General features: G+C 27.1%; 1 pseudogene; it reads right to left on the reverse strand.

The window, feature by feature from the left end:
* Positions 1-606: 606 nt before the first annotated feature.
* On the reverse strand, positions 607-4,134 carry LOC149059402 (uncharacterized; annotated as a pseudogene).
* Between the last annotated feature and the right edge of the window lie 10,128 nt (positions 4,135-14,262).

Genomic DNA, 14,262 nt, shown 5'->3' on the forward strand with positions numbered 1-14,262 from the left:
TTATAACTTATAAGCAACTTAATGCAAAATACATATAATAAATAATATCACTATCCAGATTTTTCTCTTCGATGTGTGCCAAAAATTGCGTTTTCGTTATCACCTATGATTGATACCAATGATACCACACCTTAATTTTAATTAACCATTTTGGTAACTAGTATGCTCTTCGGTCACAATTGAATACATGGTATGTCCTATCCATATATATATTATCTATGGTGAAAACAGTATCAGAGCAAGCGTTGGAGGTTATGTCATAAGGACAGTCAAGCGGTCGGCGGCAACCGGTAACGCGGTATCACGAGAGTGATACGCATTTTTTATCATTTATTATCTGTAAACAAAACAATATTGCGATATCATCATTTGCATTCTGTTTTATTATTATTGCCTTCGTGGCCTTAAAACTAACGGAGTTATTAATTATTATTTAAAGCAATTACACGACACAACAATATGAGTAATACTTTATCAAGTAGTTTAACAAAATTAACTATTTATAAAATTAATGACTCTGTACTTAAAGAAATAATAATCTTAGTCTTGAAATCTAAATCTAAATGGTTAAAGATATTATAATGGAAAAATGTAAAGAAATTAAATTTATTTATTGAAAAGACTTTTGAGAAGATCCATTTTTTCTTTATGGCGCCTTTCTTTGGCTATCTCTTTTTCTTTTAGGTAATTTAATAGTATTTGTTGAGCAGAATCTGTTTTAGGTTTTTTCTGGAAAGGTTCTGGACTGTTCTTTTTGTTTATTACAAAGGTTTTCGCACTGTGGAGAACTTCAGGCAATATACTATCATCGTGTTTAGTAATATTATTCCACTCATTTTCGTAAGCATCATCCATACGAGATGCACCTGTATTTCGGTCGTTGTCAATAATAATTTTTTTTCTTTTACAAACAGTTTTATATCTGTTTTCTACTTGTGAGTAGGTAAACTTAACACTGAACTCTTTTTCAATTTCGTCAGTTAAGTGTTTCCACATTTCAACTTTCCTTTTGAATTTTTTCATTGGTCCTACATAATTCATTCATTTTCCATACTGTTCTAACATGAATTTAGTAATGCCTTCTGTCCAAATACCATAAGAACAGACCGCTTCTTTTACATCTTCACATAAAAAATATATATAATGTATTGACAGCGTTTATAACAAAGTGAATACCTATTTTTTAACTTTTAAAACGTAGTTTGAAATATACATAAACACAGTGGCGCACTTTAAATTCTAAATGGATGAGACAAAATTAATTTTATGCACAAAGGCACTTATCCTACCTCCTCATACCATTATTTTTATAATTAAATGTCATAATAAACTGCACAATTAATCATTTTTCGTAAATTTTGAACTTCTGAGTGGCTAACCAACCACACGACCCCCACCCCTCCCGCTCCCTTTTAAAATATTAGAACACCCAAATTTATTACAGGCTATACCGACAACATAATGCATTCATATTCTCGGCGATTGTAAACTGCGCCCAACGCACAGGTAAACACGAAATCATACATGTAAACTGCGCCCGAGTTCTTATCGTGTGTAAAAAGGTGATATGTAAACTGCGCTCGAGTTTTATCAAATGTAAAAAGGTGACATATGTTACATAATATGTAAGCTGCGCCCGGCTAAACTTTTAAAAATTGAATAGCTATATTTTTGCCAAATTAAACAAAATTACAGAATTACTTATCTATTACAATCTTTAATATATTTAATTCGTTACATCCATAATATAGCATCAATAATAAATAGAATAAAATTAAAAATTAAAAAATGTATAGTCTTAAAAAGTACAATATTAGGACAAAAAAAAACATATTGTTGATACATATTCATCAATTGGAGTTTGACCACTATTATATTTATTAATTAAATGTTGTAACGTTTTGCGTTTATTTTTTGTCTTAGAATTTTGGTATTTAAAGGGTACATTTATACTATTTAGTTTAATATATGTTTCTATTTGAACTTCATTTAACTTTTCTAAGAACATGAAAATATTTGGATGAGTAGTATAAAAGCTAGAATTAAAGTGAGAATGAAATGACTCGCACGCATTAGTGGTTAGAGTTGGCTCTGCTGATGCTTGAGCCCATATTTCAGGTGAATACTTCAGCTTCTTCACTTATATATACATCTACCAAATAATCTGCAAATCGAGTTACTCTCTCGTCGTCAGGCTTTGATTCCATTAAATAATTTACAAAATACTCAGATACACTTCCTGGGCTTAGAAATGGTAAACTATAGCATTTCACTAACCACCTTCTAATATCGCTGTTGTTATCTTTATAGTCATTACTCAAACCATTTTGTTGGATACATCTATTCCATGACTGTATTAAATGAAATCGACATCCATGTATCGTTATCTGATGCCAAACGGTTTTACATGCAAAATGAATAGCTTTCTCGAAATCTATTACAACATCGGATGGTGAAATAGTTATATTGTTTTGGAAACTATAGGTATTCACAAATAGATTTTAAGCAATTAGTGTATGATATTGTACTTTTATCGGAGAGTAAACATATAAAGAGTGGTATATAATAACCGTTGATAAAACCATGTATTGTAAACATTTGTGTAAAGTATTTAGGGCAGTATGAAAACGTACCATCCATGTACAACCATTTTGATAAAGCAAGAGCCATCGTGACTTCACTGATTAAACTGAATACGATATGTACTAAGTAGCCCCATGCCGGATGTAGTGATTGATAACCATCAGTAGATGCCGTATTACTGCAATAACTATTCGATAACGTGTTGGTATTTTTAGACAACACTATAATTTCTGTGATATAATTGCAAAAGCACACAATCATAGTGACTTAAATAATTCAAAAGTTTTATATATTTTACAAACGGCGCACAGCTGAAGTTGTAAGTACCTTTTAACATAGATACACATTTGGGCGCGGTTTACCTACATTATACCTTTTTAATATGGATAAAAATTCGGGCGCAGTTTACATTATACCTTTTTAACATAGATAAAAATTCGGGCGCAGCTTACAAAAAAAAAGGTCATTTGGGCGCAGTTGTATGCCCCATATTCTACTAGGTATTTCAGCTAATCTTAAAAACATAAATTTAGGTTACTTATAATAATATTATATTGAAGCCTATAGGTAATCACAAATATTTTAATATATTATATTAAAAATTTGTCATTAACTACCTACCTACCACTTTGAATTTAAAAGATATTGAAAATAAATTTAATTAAAAATATAAAATACTATATTATACTTTATATTTTTTCTATGCAGTGTGAACTATATTACAATATACTCACTGCTTTTCAAGGGTTTGCTATTGCAAGTTTTGTCAAGCTTTTCATCCTCTTCGTGATCACTTGAAGAGCTTAAGCAATCCCAATCAATCCTAACCGTTGGTTTTTGAACAGTCAAATTAATGTTTCTAAAATGAAATAAAAGAAATAGGTATGCATACTTCAAAAAATAAGGAACACGCTATAATTAGAAACTGAATAGTTCTTTTCTAAACATAAAGATAAAAATTTAATAACTTAGATTACCTTTCCGGAATCGATATTTAAATTTTTGAACTGCTTAATTCATTCAAATTTATTTCAATGGATCCATCTTCCTTAAAACTTTTTAAAAAACTCAACAATGTGGGCCAACATTCCTTTGGATATGATTTTTAAGAATCAATAAATCAATAAATCAATAAAATCAATAAAAGTAAGTCAATTTTTTAAGTCAAGACAAAAATGAAAGTTAACAACAAATAGGGAGAGTTGTTTTATTAAAATATTAAGTGAACTTGAGAAAAAAGGTTAACATTCTTATACAAGTACATATTTCTGTATGAGTGTTCCCAGAAAAATGTTAAAATATATACAATCTACCAAACAGTTTTGTTTTTAGGTTTTTTTTTTTATATACATATGATTATCATAATTTTAATACCTATATAATATAAATGAATTATGAAAATTTACTTTAAATTTAAATATGTAGTTCCACCTCTACATCAATACATTTTTCATAATGGATATAAAATAAATTGACTATTTACGCAGGTTCATCCACAACGAAATAGTAAGGTTCAGATCCTATTTTTATGACTAAATTGTATCTAGCCATGATTTAAATTCAATGATGTACAATAGTACAGACTATTAAGAATTTTTAAATTATAAATTAAAATATTTCATACACAAACACAATATCAAAAATATTAAAAATAAATATTTATATAGGTTGATAGTAGATAACTGACTAGAAAATAATATAGGTGCAAATATTTTATTTATAGCTTACATATGTTTGTTATTTTCCTAACCTAACATTAATCAGAATTATATAGGTATAATATATAACACTATATAGGTATGAGTTTTGACTTGTGTCCAGAATTGATTTCTTAAGATACAAAAATGTGCCAGATTAAAACATTAAATTTTGAAAATTCCAGTTTTATCAATTTAACTTATCGTAAAAATACGTTTTGGTTTGTGAAAACTTCGATTATCAAATTTTACTCGACGAAGGAATAAATTTTATCCTATTTTCAATTTCCCGAGGTTGCGTGAAAATAAACCTAAATTTAGGTAAAGATGATAGTCGTTTAATTAAAACTAAAATATGTTGAGCGTTACTAATCAGCAAACCCTGTTACAAACTAATAACTAAATAGTTATATATTATTTTAAAGGCAGTAATTAAATCTATAAGACCAAATTAGTGAAATAAACACAATATTTTGCAATTTGTATGAAAACCATGTATGGGTATAACTAGGATTTAATAGTTACACGTAAAAAATGTAGGTATGTAAAATCAAAATTCAAAATAATCCTCAGCGCTCACGAGTAGTTCACTATAGATTTGATAAGTCACAAAATGTCCTGTACAATTAAGTTTAAAATAAACCATCGAGTATAAAAGCGTCCTTGTACCACTCGTCATTATAAATAAAATATAAATGATAAAATAAGTCTAATATATATACCGGGTGATTCTTTTATCATTGAACACTCATTATTTCAAAAAGTATCAATATTTTTGAAAATATTTTTTTACAGAGTTTCATGTTGTTAAAAAAACAACGGTTTTATTAAAAAATTATGTTTTTTAATATTTTTTATCCTTATAATTTTTTAAGTTTTTTACTTTTTTGAATGACAACCTAGAGTTTTAATTTCATATTCCAAAGCAGAATATTTTTCTAAGTATTTTGATACGTAAAAATCGAATTTAGGACGAGTAGTTTATGAGTTATAAGTATTTTAAGTTTAGACAAGCGGAGTAGTGGACAAACATTTTGCGGGGTAACCCCGTACCACTCCACTCCGCCAATCTAAACTTTAAATACTTATAACTCATAAACTACTCGTCCAAAATTCGATTTTTACGTATCAAAATAATTAGAAAAATATTCTGCTTTGGAATATTATATTAAAACTCTATGTTTTCATTCAAAAAGGTAAAAAACTTAAAAAATTATAAGGATAAAAAATATTTAAAAATATAATTTTTTAATAAAAACGTTGGTTTTTTAACAACTTGAAACTATGTAAAAAAATATTTTGAAAAAAGTAAATACTTTTTTAAATAATGAGTGTTCAATGATAAAAGAATCACCCCGTATATCATAACTGTATTCTGGAATATGAAGTAAAAACACAAGTTTATTGATCGTACGAAATAAAATTCTCAGTAATAAATAATTTACTCAACTTATCAAGCATATTTGTTTAGTAATAATATCATATGAGTATATGACAAAAACAATCGTTTATAGTGACGATAAACAATATTATATTATTTTATTATATATTTATGCTACTTATGATTTAAGTGTTTTGAGGCTATCTAGGTACCTATGTGATGCTATTGATAATAATCGGTATAAATACATTAGGTATAACTGCAATATTCGATGATAAGACCGGGCGTTGTTCCACATTCGAGTCATCTTCATAAGCTATGTATATTGTAAGCGCAGCATTTCAACTTGAATATATAGTTTTTTTGTTAATCGTATAAAATATTTTCCTTCTTACAAAAATATTGATACCTCTAAATTTATTTATTCGATAAAAAAAAGAAAAAACTGAAAATGAGCAATAATTAAAGTATAATGTTTTTTTATAGAACTAAAAACTTTAATTCAATTGTATTAAACCATAAACTATAATTACAATAAAAGAACGTCTCATCAAAATATATACGCGAATAATTTCCTTTAAAAATATGTTTGCGCGTTCAAAGAATATCGGTTACTAAGTGGTTTTATTATAAAAACAACTATGAACAAAAATCCTAAAAATAACTCTCGAAAAAGCTAAGAAACAGACTACATGATTAAACATGAAATATTATACGAAATTTTACAGACATAAAAATCGAGCTTCTTGCGGAACCATCTCACGTATAAATCTGAGTTCAAACTAACCCCTAAAAGTGTTAAAGTTATTCACATTTGGACCTCGTTTTTGAGATAAGGCTAGTCTGAGTAGTCTGTAGATATTTAACATTAATTTGGTTTAAATTGTTTAACACTCAGTAAGAACGATTACCTACCTACTGGACTTTTTAAATATTTGTTTTAACCCCAACTAATGTTTATATAACTTCTGTATGTTTTAGAAACAAAATGAAAGGTTGTCAAATGAACACTACTATAGCCTATAGGTCAAATTAAATAACTAATAAATGTTTATTATAAGTTATAGCTACATTAGACTTAAAACTAATACACATCGGATTGACATTAAAATAAGCTATTGTCAATTTAACAGTTCTCATGTGTGGTAAAATAAAGATACAAATAGTTTAAGTATAGAATATGTGTTTATTAGGTATATGAATATAACATTTATTACATATATATATATATATATATATATATATATATATATAGGTAATTAATTTACATAATACAATTATACATTTTAAAAATATGTTACAAACAATACAATTTATTTTAAACTTAGGGATTAAGCTTATTACATAAAACTTAATAAACATTTAAAAAAATAATTAAAAGATTCTTTTAGATTCTGAACGAAGTGATGAATGTATTGATTTTACAATGATGTGTGTGTTTTTTTTTTTTTTATGTTTGTTTTTGTGTCTGTGTACAGCATAATTAGTCGAAAAAATGCTTCAATTTAAAACTTTGGGGGTGGTTTCCGATGTAAAAGTGAATATCTTTGGTGCAATATACAGGTCAAAAGTTAACATTTTCCAGCAGTTTTCAAAAAAATCGAGAAAAACAAAAAAAAAAGACAGAAAAACGGGAATTTTTACGCAAAACCAGTTTTTGACCAAATCGATATTTTTATATGGTTGTAATTCAAAAACTAATCACTTGAAATACTTGAAATTTTCACCAAATGTTAATGTTAGTAATATCTATATACAGTTCAATTTTAAAAATTTTCTACTTTTTTTGAGTTATTTATAGACCACTGAAATTTTCGATTTTTTTTGCGAATTTTTTTTTTGAAGTGTCGGTAAAAAAATGTTGGACAACCAAAAAAACATGAACATTTAATACAAGGTTCCTTATGAGTTGTTCTAATTGTAGCTATGAAAAATTAAAAATCGTTAATCACAATTTTTTTTATAAGCGTTTATTGTCCAAATTTTTACGAAATCTGTCGAAAATGCGAATATTTGCAAGTAATTTTGAAGTTGAAAAATCGTAGATACGTGAAAATTTTATCAGTTATTTAGATTGACATTTTCTTTACATGATTCAATTTTAAAAATATTTTGACTTTTTTTGAGTTATTCATAGACGACTGACATTTTCAATTTTCAATTTTTCAATTTGAAGTGTCGATAAAATTTTTTTGGCCCTATGTAAATACTTGAAAATTTAAAACAAAGTTCTTCATAAGTTATTCTTATAGTGAATAAAAAATTATAAGAATACATAGGCACAATTTTTTTTTATTAGCATTTGAAGTTCAACTATTGACTTAATACGTAAAAATTACGGCAATGTTCAAATTATCTTAGATAGAAATTCATAAAAATTTTTCTTTTTAAATCTAAGATTTGAAAATTTAGTACATGGCTCCTAACATATTTTTACAATAGTAGTTGAAAAATAAAAGAAATGCATAGTCACATTTTTTTTTACAAGTATTTAAATTTAAATTTTGACAACATACGTAAAAATCACGAAAATTCGCAAATTATTTTAAGCTAGAAATTTATACAAAATTTTCTTTTTAAATCAAAGATTTGAAAATTTTTAATAATCTATAATATATCCTAGACTGACAAATCATATCCGTTCAGAATCGTTTTTTGTATACAATGATACCTATCATTGCATTCAAATCTAACCTACCCTAGTCAGAGGTCCACCCCACCACCTAATGTAAAGCAGAGCGACATCCACTTGCCCGCTTTTTTTTTGTGTTGTGTGCTCCTTTAATATTTCCTAAGGTAATTCAAATTAACAAACATAATAAAGTATACATAGAAATAAATAAAATATACACCCAAAAACATACAGAAAAAAAAATAGATACAATGTTTAGGTAATAGGTTTATTAGGTAATAAAAAATACATTACAATTAATAGATTTATAAAGCATATCTTAAAGTTGCATAGCTTTTTAAGTTTCCTAAAGTACGTGATATTGTAGGTGTAGCAGGTGTAGGATAACATATGGCATTCACGTAGTATCCTAGGTACTAAATTATTATAATATTATCATTAAAATTATCACCTTCTATTTCGTAAGCATGGAAATGAGAAACATAACTAATAGTAGTTAAAGGTTTTAATAAAAAATAGTGTAACTTGTTTGACAAATCGATGAATCATTTTAAACAAAAAAATCCTAATACCTGCTTACTACTTAGTGTATTTTGGTTTCATTTAATGTAACGGTTGGTAGGCACCCTCCCTTTAGTTGTCGTTTTCTATTTCTAGAACATGTGACTTGATTTTAGCCCAATAATTTATAATGCAAGAATAGTTTAGGTACAACTAGTTTAAAGTAGGTACTTACTTGAGAAAATTCGCAGTCAATGCAGTTGAAGTTTATATTTGGTTCAGCCATCATATAACTGTATATTATAAAGTAATACTGTAGTAGTGAAGTATTTATAAAGATTACTTTATAAAAATCGCAAAAAATAATATTATATGGAAAAGAAATAACATCAGAACACTGCACTATTGCAGGAGCAAAACGTAAATGCCAAATGCTGAAATGCCATAAATGGCGGAAACCGAATGTTGTTTGTAGTGTTTATTTTTATTAAGCATATTTGTCATAACGTGCAAGTGTGTTGAGTTGATGAAGTTAAATTAGCGCTTCACAGGATTTATTTTCATAGTATTGAATGGAGGATCTCCGGTCTCCACAAATGTATTTATAATAATTATAAGCAATTATTAACCAAAATAATAAAAGCATTATATCCACTTCTACTGCTGTTATTTAAATTTCATAATAGTATGAAACTGAATACAAGTATCTTGAATTTACCATCTCAATCAGTTATCAAAAATGTATTACTTATATTTAAATTAAAACCCATAGCTGATGTAATACAGTCATATTAAAATTTGATGTAACATTTAATCGTGTCAGATAAAACTCAATCAAAGTGAAATTCACATATAAAAATAATAATTTAAAATTACGTTTTGGATTCACATAAGTTTAATTAAAACAATATGCCAAAGGAGTTAAAGCAAAAGTATACGACACTAAAGTTAAATATAAACATGTAAACCCAAAAAGCAAAAATTAAATCTACTGCTAAATTTCTAAGTGTGTGCAGTGTGCAGATATGAATCTCCTCTACAATTTTATTCATCGGTATTTTTACAATAAAACTATTCAGTAAACCATATTCTATGAACGCGACAACGCGTAAATATGTTTTATAAGAAAATCGTTAAAAATTACTGCACGATCCTGTGAAATATCCTCTTAATTAGTTTTAATCGTTTCATTTATTAAACAACTGGAATATCAACAGATCCGATCCGATAGTGACTATTTTTAATAAGTTCAATATAGCCATATACTTTTATGGTTCGTGTGAATATACTGTGCACTGTGCAGAGTATAGTCTTATGTAGTATTACTAGTATTATTATAGTGAGTGTGACTGAAGTGTAAAATTAGTGGGAGGAAGTTCGAATATCATACCATTCTTTATAGAAGTTGTACCTACTTGTTTTCCGACAGACAGACAATACTCGAAAAACATACGTCTTACTTAAATTCGGTTTGATGTTAACTTAGTCATACTGTGGGTGTAACTCATCTAAAATTATACATATTAAAAACAAACTTAACGGGAAGATTAGAGAAGAAATTTGATACAAAATTGAACGATCTCAATAAATAATTAGGTACTTACCTAACTTCATACCAAATTTAAGTGTGTTTTTAAACTATCCTCACAATATTAATTTTATTTTTAATATAAAAATACCTAAGCCGGTTGGTCTTCGTAGAAATTTGGGCTTGGTATCGAATATTCATAAAAATACTTAAAACGATAAGAATCATTCATAACAATTCACATTTTCGTAACTTGTATCTAGAAAAATGTTTGTCATACACTATTAAAATGATAGTGATTTCTGAGTAAAGAACGTAGTATCTTATTTCACATAGGTGGTTGGCAATTCACATCATTTAAAATGACATTTTTCGAACCCAATACAAGGAATGAATGGATTACCAACCTTGTAGTAACTTGTTCTTTGATATTGTCATTTGTCAATGAAATCTTTTGCAAAAAGTTGGAAAGCTTGTTTTGTCACATAAACGAATATCACAGACCCAGTAAATACAACCCAGTAAATAAATATTAATACCTATATTAAATGTATGATATACGGATATCAATAACTTAAGATACGTATAATAAACGAATAATTTTGAAAGTTGTTAAATAAATACAAGAAGTTTTAATTATTAATATTTTAGCATTAAACATAATATTTTTTTATTTTTTTTGTTTCGACGTCTTTTCACTTTGGGAAGGGTAGAGTGCATGTAGCTCTTGTACCCCCTTCTCTAAGAAGAGAATATACACGTGTGCGGACATCACTCCCAGTGGAGTGGGTTCGGTGAGGGGGGCAGTATAGGCAACCAGAACGACGGCAGGGGAGAGACTACAAAAAACTCTGCAGAATATTTTTTGCACTGAGCCGGGTTCGAACTGGTGACTGCGCGCGTCGTGACCAACATGTGTGACCCCTTATTAAACATAATATGCTTAAGGTTGAATCACAAACCAGCTAACTTTTGTGAAATGCACTCGTATTTGTCCTATACATATTTTGTAGATGGTTTTTGAGAGGCTGTATAGCGGGAAGCATTAGTACTTCCAGGACATCTACAAATAAATTTTTGTAATATATCATCAACAATGATCCAGTTACTTGGGACTATTTCAATACATTGTTCACCCTCAAAAAACTCGATAATAACAAACTTGTTTAATTTAAGATTTTCAACAATAGTTACACTATTTGCGGATAAGTATGAATCTATATTTTTAAAAGTATCAAAAATAATTTTCAATTAATATATGAAATATTACAAAATAATCAATTATTTATTATGTTTAAAGTGGGTATTATTACTTTCATTAGCCAATATACGTCCAACTTTGTCATCCAATGCAGTGAATCAGCTTGAACATATTTCTCTGCTTCATTTTGCTGTTGTCCGAGGCAACAACAATGGTACAATAAAACTAATTGGTCTCCATACTAAACAAATAAAATACATGACTAATCTGTAAATATAAATATTTATTTTTAATAGATATATTTATTAAAAACTAGCACTTATTTCAAATTAGTTAAATTTAATAAACTATTACCTAGCTATAAATATGAAGCAATGAACATAAATAAAATTTATTTTGTTCCCATTGTAATTCTTTATCAGAAAAAGGAAAATAAGAAGCCTTGAAGCTGACACTATTAATATGAAACAATACTACATTCTACATTCTACTACATTCAAATATTCCAACTGAGATAGAAGAGCAAGGTGTTGTAAAAAGGATCAACTTTTTCAAACGTAGAACATACTGGGAAAATTTCTCTATTCCGTTCAACAATATTCTTAACAATGCATATAACATTTGATGAGATAATCACACAATCATCTTTTTTGGTACTTCTACTTTTTAGTTTTTTTAATTCGTAGAGTATATTATGTCGGCATGAATAAAACAGAATATTGAGGGACAGATTCAGCCCGTATATTTTCTGGCAATTGACCTTCATAATGATAACAATGGGAACATTGGGAACAGTGGTATTTCAGAAATATCAGTATGACTACATACACGTTCTTCTATGATACGGTTATGAAGTTGAACTAATGGACAAGGACCTGGTTATCATAATAATGTCAACATTCAAACTATAAATGTTTACAAAAAATTGTGTATTTTATATTTTTATATTTTAAAATTTTATCAAGTATAGAAAATTTCAATTTAAGTATCCAATAAAACTGTCATGTATGTATAGTAATTAGTTTTAGAGTTATACCACTTTGGGTTTTGACCTTCCCAATGCACCAATCCATTTTCCAACCGAAAAAGCTACTGAAGTTAAAAATTAAAGCATTATATTGACCACTTATCGTGTACATACACACAAAAAAATAAAATATAATTAAAAAAACACAAATCATTGAAAAATCAACACACTTACCGCTCCGCTCAAATTAAAAGAATTATAACACAATTTCTCAAAAATGCATGTTGTAAAATAGTTACCACGGGTGTAGGTAAATTGAGTCCCAAACTAAATTACTGTTTTTCAAAAGCGGTGAACTGAGTCCCTTGAAAAAAATTAAAGTGGTGAATTGAGTTCCTTGTAAAAAAATTAAAATAATGAATTGAGTCGATCGTATATTATTAGACTAGTTTTCAAAATTACCTACCAATATAAGAAGTAAAGAACTATGCATAAAATCGAAACACAATATAGAAAAGGAGAATACACTAAGAGAACAAATGACGAAGTACAAAAATTATGAAATCAGTAGACTTGACTTTATTCAGCTCGTATCATTAAAATATTTACCCGTTTAATATTAAGAGTATTATATTATGTATTATTTATTGAAAATTTGACACTATTTGCCTATTATTATAAGTATTATTATTGACAAAATTAATTATTATAAATTATTATATTATGTATTATTTATTCAAAATCTGATAACCTATTATTATTACTGACAAAATTACTAATAACTATTTATATTTATAAGGGACTCAATTTACCTATTACTTTTTTTTTGCGGGACTCAATTTACCAAATCCGAGTACCACAGTTATATCTTATTGATATTTTATTAATATTTTAAGTTCGAAATTGGATGAAATAAGATATTTAAGCGAAGAATAATTAGTTTAGTTATTGTGACCTTATGTGGTAGCCGGTAGGTAATAGTAAAATATCTAAATTACGTTAAAAAGTTTAATAAAAATAATATAAAATATACTTTGTAATAAAATTATAGGCTAACAAAAATCTACACTCAAAACCGTTTTTTATAAGCAACGTATTATATTATTAAAATTTTACTCCAATTTAACCCATTCCGTAATAGCAACCCCCTAAAAACCGTTTCTAGATAGCAAAGTGACTTAATTGGTTTTTTTTTTTTTTGATAAGAGCCAATACTATTTGCATTTCATAAATCTATAACAACTTATAGATATAACATTACGATATGTTAAGGTAACTTTTTTCTTATTTTAAAATTAATTACATTCATGATTGATTATTCATTCAAAATATGACTAACATTCAGATTTATTATATTATATTATTTATTTAATTACTTATCATGAATAAAAATAATTTTCAACAAGACCTTAGAGATAGTTACATATGTCACTGGATGGCACTTCACCCATGTTCATATGAGTTTTTTCATAAGAAAAACTTCGAAAGATAATAGTATTATACATTTAAGTTATTAAATCGAAAATAAATTCTAACCAATCGAAACCTATATATTAAATATTATCTTTTTTTCACCAAATAACTCAAATAAACTAGATAAGAATATAAGTGAATGAAAACTGATTTTAAATAAAACAACTTTAAAATATTTTGTTGTTTATATATATTATATTATATTATATCATACAAATTTCAGAGAAATGATTACTTATCGATTTAAAAATTCGAGTACTTGAACGTAGGTATATAAACAGTAAACATTATAAATCAAA

Source organism: Diuraphis noxia, unplaced genomic scaffold (genome assembly GCF_037042655.1).
Source record: "Diuraphis noxia isolate RWA-SAM2 unplaced genomic scaffold, SU_Dnox_SAM2 contig0001, whole genome shotgun sequence".
Taxonomy (NCBI): Eukaryota; Metazoa; Arthropoda; class Insecta; order Hemiptera; family Aphididae; genus Diuraphis; species Diuraphis noxia.